The following is a 6,000-nucleotide window of genomic DNA, read 5'->3' on the forward strand; positions in this document are numbered from 1 at the left end:
GAGTTCTTAAGGGTTGAAATAGTTAGCTTTATGAGTGAGCCTGCTACATTAATAACACTGGAGACACACCAAGGTCAGTTCAGTTCAGTTCAGTCGCTCAATCATGTCTGACTCTTTGCGACCCCATGGACTGCAGCAACTCCTGGAGTTTACTCAAACTCATGTCCACTGAGTCGGTGATGCCATTCAACCATCTCATCCTGTCATTCCCTCTCCTCCTGCCCTCAATCTTTCCCAGCATAAGGGTCATTTCAAATGAGTCAGCACTTTGCTTCAAGTGGCCAAAGTATTGGAGTTTCAGCTTCAACATCAGTCCTTCCAATGAACACTCAGGACTGATCTCCTTTAGGATGGACTGGTTGGATCTCCTTGCAGTCCAAAGGAATCTTAAGAGTCTTCTCCAGCACCACAGTTCAAAAGCATCAATTCTTCGGTGCTCAGCTTTCTTTATAATCCAACTCTCACATGACTACTGGGAAAACCATAGCCTTGACTAGACGGACCTTTGTTGGCAAAGTAATGTCTCTGCTTTTGAATATGCGATCTAGGTTGGTCATAACTTTCCTTCCAAGGAGTCAGTATCTTTTAATTTCATGGCTGAAGTCACCATCTGCAGTGATTTTGGAGCCCAAAAAAATAAAGTCATCCACTGTTTCCACTGTTTCCCCATCTATTTGCCATGAAGTGATGGGAGCAGATGTTGTGACCTTGGATTTCTGAATGTTGAGCTTTAAGCTAACTTTTTCACTCTCCTCTTTCACTTTCATCAAGAGGTTCTTTAGTTCTTCTTCACATAAGGGTGGTGTCATCCACATGTCTGAGGTTATTGATATTTCTCCTGGTAATCTTGATTCCAGCTTGTGCTTCCTCCAGCCCAGCATTTCCCATGATGTACTCTGGATGTAAGTTAAATAAGCAGGGTGACAGCATACAGCTTTGACAAACTCCTTTCCCTATTTGGAAACAGTCTGTTTTTCCACGTCCAGTTCTAACTGTTGCTTCCTGACCTGCATACAGGTTTCTCAAGAGGCAGGTCAGGTGGTCTGGCATTCCCATCTCTTTCAGAATTTTCCACAGTTTCACCAAAGTCAGAGCTGTATTATTCAGGGTCTCCTCATAAGACAGTCCATCATTTCAACAAATAAGAAGCAAATAGCCATGCATGAAGTGCTTACTTGGAAAGGGCCACATGGCAGACCTGACGGTGGTCTCTAGGACCTGAGGGTGGCCTCCAGTAAGCAGTCAATAAGATACCAGGGCCCTGAGTCATACAACCACAGGTAAACAAATTCTGCCAAAAACCTGAATGAGCTTCAAAGAGGATTCTTCCCTATTTGAGTTTCCACATGAGAATACAGCCCAGCTGACACTTTGATTGAAGCTTGGCAATATACCCAGAGCAGAAAATCCAATGGAAATTGTGAGAAAATTAATGTGGCTCAAGTTGCTAGACATGTGGTAATTTGTTACAGAGCTTTTGAAAATAAATACACAATGCTAGGACTGAGGAAAATGTCAATAAAGGAGAAACTTGGAAACAGAGAGAAGAAAATTTCCCATTAAGGATGAGACCTAGACTTCTGTGGAGATGATGAACTACTGAAGAAACATGCCACCCACTGTTCTGATCAAGAAGGAACTTTCTAGAGACCCCTCACCACTATACAATCACATGGGCAACTGACACTTCAGTACCCAGGGCATGTCAATAGGCTTGTTAGTCACTCAGTCGTGCCCAACTCTTTCCAGTCCCATGGTCTGCAGCCCACCAGGCTCCTCTGTCAATGGGATTTTCCAGACAAGCGTACTGTATTGGGTTACCATTTCCTTCTCCAGGGGATTTTCCAGACCCAGGGATCGAACTCGGATCTCTTGCACTGCAGGCAGATTCTTTACAGACTGAGGTAACAGAAAGCCCTCAGTAGGCTTGCTACCACACAAAAAAGAAAAAAAAAAAGAGAGAGAGAGAGAGAGAGAGAGGAAGAATGGTCTCTTCACCCTCACTCAGGTCTACCACCTTCCCTCAGGGGCCCCTGTTAGCAGAATTTAACTCAAGCCCAGTGAGCAAGAATAAAGTCTGAGGGTCCAACTGCAATTAAAAAAAAAAAAAAAAGGCAGGGGCAAAGGGATGTGAGCATTCAGCTGAGAGGCAATAGTCATTGTCATTCAGTCTATAGTTATAACTCCAAAGATCATCTCCAAAAGAGCCCAATTATTCTGACAGAGAAAGGAGGCACAGTAAGAAGGAAAAGGGGAAATCATTGCATATTGAAGTCAGAGTTGAAGGCTGATGTAAGAAGACAGGAACCCTCCTCATTCCCTAACATGCGACTGAAGAAATAGTGCAACAGGCCAGACTGGGCTCTGACCCCTGCCTCCCCCTACTCACACACTGCACTTGAGGGTTCAGCATTTCAAAACTGCAAGCTAAGCACATGGTCCCGAGTGTGCCTATAAATATGAACAGCGTCTTATGATGGAGTGTTATTAGTTTCTTCTGTCCTAGGATCCAGTTTATCACTTGATATTTTATAGCAACATGAACATTCCACTACAATCCAGTTTAAAAAATGGGATCAGCAGTATTAGTATTTTATTTCCCTCACGTACCATTTTCATTGCTATGCTAACATAATTTCGAGTATTCATTAAAATATAACCAAAGCCTTTGACCTCAAAATTGACCAACAAAAGAAACATTAGGAAATTCATAGCACTTTGCAAATGTTCTGGCTTGCTTAGCCCATATTAACATGTCAAGAAGCCTACAGCATGTTCAAACTTTTCCCCCCTTGGGGTTTGATTCAGTAACTACTTACGCAGACTGTAATATTTTTAAGCAATTACAATAAAGTGAAAGACTCCAATTACTCAGTTTAGAAAGATTATTCTCCCTTTCTAATCTAACATATTTTCCAGAGATATCTAGTTTTACTAGACGTATACATGCAAAAATGTGTTCACACATGCATACACCCACACTCACTCCCATGCTGATATTACTAAGTTTGTTGTAGTTGAATACTTAACTATTTGAGTACTGAACTCACAAGTGTATTTTAAAGACAGAAACTCAAATCACAGACACATAAAAGAATTGATATATTAGCACTCATAATTATGAAGCAAACATATATGCTGACCTTGTTGACTCAGATGATGTAGGTAGCATTTATTTTTCATCTCAGCTCTGACATTTTCTGTATGTTGGCTTAATTCTTTTTCAGATAAGCTTTCTGCTTTTGGTGGTAGTAAGTTAACAGGGAAGACAAGAAATGTGAGATACGGAGGTATGGTTACAAAGAACTTCACAATTGTATTGGAGTTGGTAGCACCAAAGTAAAGGTCTCTCATCCTACACCTGTACAGAAAATATCAAGAAAGCACTCTGATTGGCCCAGTTTATATTAAACATGTCCAGCCTTAAGCAAACTGTTTTTCTGAGGCTATGAGATTCAATGATGGGTCAAGTCTAAAGTATAAGTATATTCCCATCCCTGAACATGGCAAAGGAGTACTGAATTGATCTTCCCACCTGAATGAGCAGAGAGAAAAAAATGAGATGATTTATCAGAAAAGAGGGTGAAGTGATTCCTGCCCAATAGAAATAACCCATGTACACTATGTGTGCCCTCCCTGGCTGTGGTGAAACCAGTTAGTCTAGTTAGTCATCTTGGAGTACCCTTCTTCAAATTGGTGACTTGGAGAGTATCATACAAATTCATGAAATTCAATGCTTTGTCCCTCACATTATGGTGGGTATGTTCATTTGTACAATGACTAACAAAGAGCCAACTAAGTAGAAGGCTGTCTTGGTTCCCAAGGGACAAAGATACAGGGTCTCAGAAGACTCAATTACAAAATGTCTAAGATCTATCAGCTAGGCAAAGCATACCTACCTTCCTTCACTTTGCTTACTATGTCCCTTGTCTAATAACTACTCTGTGATAAGAAATAAGTTTTTCAATCAGGACTCTATCACTTTTAAGTGATGGAAAGTAAAATCAAATCAACCTATGCAAAAAAAAAAAAGTGGCTTTGCCCACGTAACTAAAAGTAGAGGGATATACATACAGGAGCACACAAATGACATTATTAACTCCTTGTCCATTCTTCATGTCTCATCTCTGCTTTCCTCTACTTTAGCTTCATATTCAGGCCACCTTTCTCCTCATGGTGGGCAAAATAAATACCAGGATCATATGGCTCAGGTTTAGAAGGGGCTTCCCTGGTTGCACTAGTGGTAAAGAACCCACCTGCCAATGCAGGAGACATAAGAGATGCAGGTTAAATCCCTAGGTCAGGAAGATCCACTGGAGGAGGAAATGGCAACCCACTCCAGTATTCTTGCCTGGAAAATCCCATGGACAGAGGAGCCTGGTGGGCTACAGTCCATAGGGTTGTAAAGAATCAGACATGACTGAAGCAACTTAGCATGCCCTCAGAGTTTGTAATTCTGAAGGAAAATGGAGCACATGTCTCAAGAGCAGAAAACTCTTGCTAAGAATCTAATTTCTCAGATTAAGCCATAGGCTTTTTCCTGAACCAATCATACTAAAGCACAAGCTTGTTCATTCCAACTTGGGTCCACTTGAGTCTACATAAAATAGATTCCTCATAGGTTAAAGGAGGTCTATTGGTGAAAATAAAGGATGCACTGGGCTGCCACATTTCAGTACAAAAGAAGGGCAAGTTGCACTATATTTCATAAGCCCAATATTGTAGGAACCTCTATGGTTCCTATATTTAGAATCTCTGTGGTTCTAAAACTATATTTTCTCAACACCAACTTGATTCAGATATGTTGATATAGCTATTCTGATATAGGTTCCACTTTGGAATGGGTGAGACTCAGAATAAAGGAGACATTGTTTCACTGAAGTACAATTTGATACTGATTTAAAACCTAAAACTGTCAACTTTATGCCATGTTCAGATGTCTGTCATATAAATGGATGGACCAAAAAAGTTACATGCAAACAATTTAATAACAATTTAAATACTAGATATTCTTTTATGGCATCTGCTCCAGAAGTTGCTTTCTAGGATCTATCTCATTAGCCAAGACAGTTAGTTCAGTTCAGTTGTGTCCAACTCTTCCTGACCCCATGGACTGCAGCATACCAGGTTTCCCTGTCCATCACTAACTTGCAGAGCTTGCTCAAACTCATGTCCATCAAGTCAGCAATGCCACCCAGTCTTCTCATCCTCTGCTATCCCCTTCTCCTCCTGCCTTCGATCTTTCCCAGCATAAGGGAAAGAAAGTAATGTCTCTGCTTTTTAGTATGCTGCCTAGGTTTGTCATAGCACGTCTTCCAAGGAGCAAGCATTTTTTTAATTTCATGGCTTCAGTCACCATCTGCAGTGATTTTTGGAGCCCAGGAAAATGAAGTCTGTCACTGTTTCCTTTATTTCCCTATCTATTTGCCATGAAGTGATGGGACCAGATGCCATAATCCAAGTTTCTTGAATATTGTTTTCTAGTCTTAGTCCAGCCAAGACTAGGAAAGAAATCTAATCCCTACAAACAGGGATAGTCAGGTATCTGTTAGACAAAATCAGATATATTTACCATGGCACTGTATCTAAGTGGCTATGTGATGACTGCTACCTGATTTTCAAAGTGATGAGGATATGGATTCAGTGCTATTCCCAATGCACAGCATATAAGGATATATCATCAGGCACAAAATATTACTTTTAGTATCTTAACACTTCTGCCTTATGTTGGATTATACGTTACTCTTATTCCTATAGTAAGCATAGTGAAATAAAATACAATATTTATGTTTAAATATATATTTTGTAGACATCTAATGATACACATGGGATTTCCAGGTGGCACAGTGGTAAAGAATCTGCCTGCCAGTGCAGGAGACACCAGAGATGCAGGATTGATCCCTGGGTTGGGAAGATCCCCTGGAATAGGAAATGGCAATCCACTCCAGTATCATGGATGGAAAATTCCATGGACAGATGACCATGGTGGGCTACAGTCTA

Source organism: Capricornis sumatraensis, chromosome 3 (assembly GCF_032405125.1).
Source record: "Capricornis sumatraensis isolate serow.1 chromosome 3, serow.2, whole genome shotgun sequence".
NCBI lineage: Eukaryota > Metazoa > Chordata > Mammalia > Artiodactyla > Bovidae > Capricornis > Capricornis sumatraensis.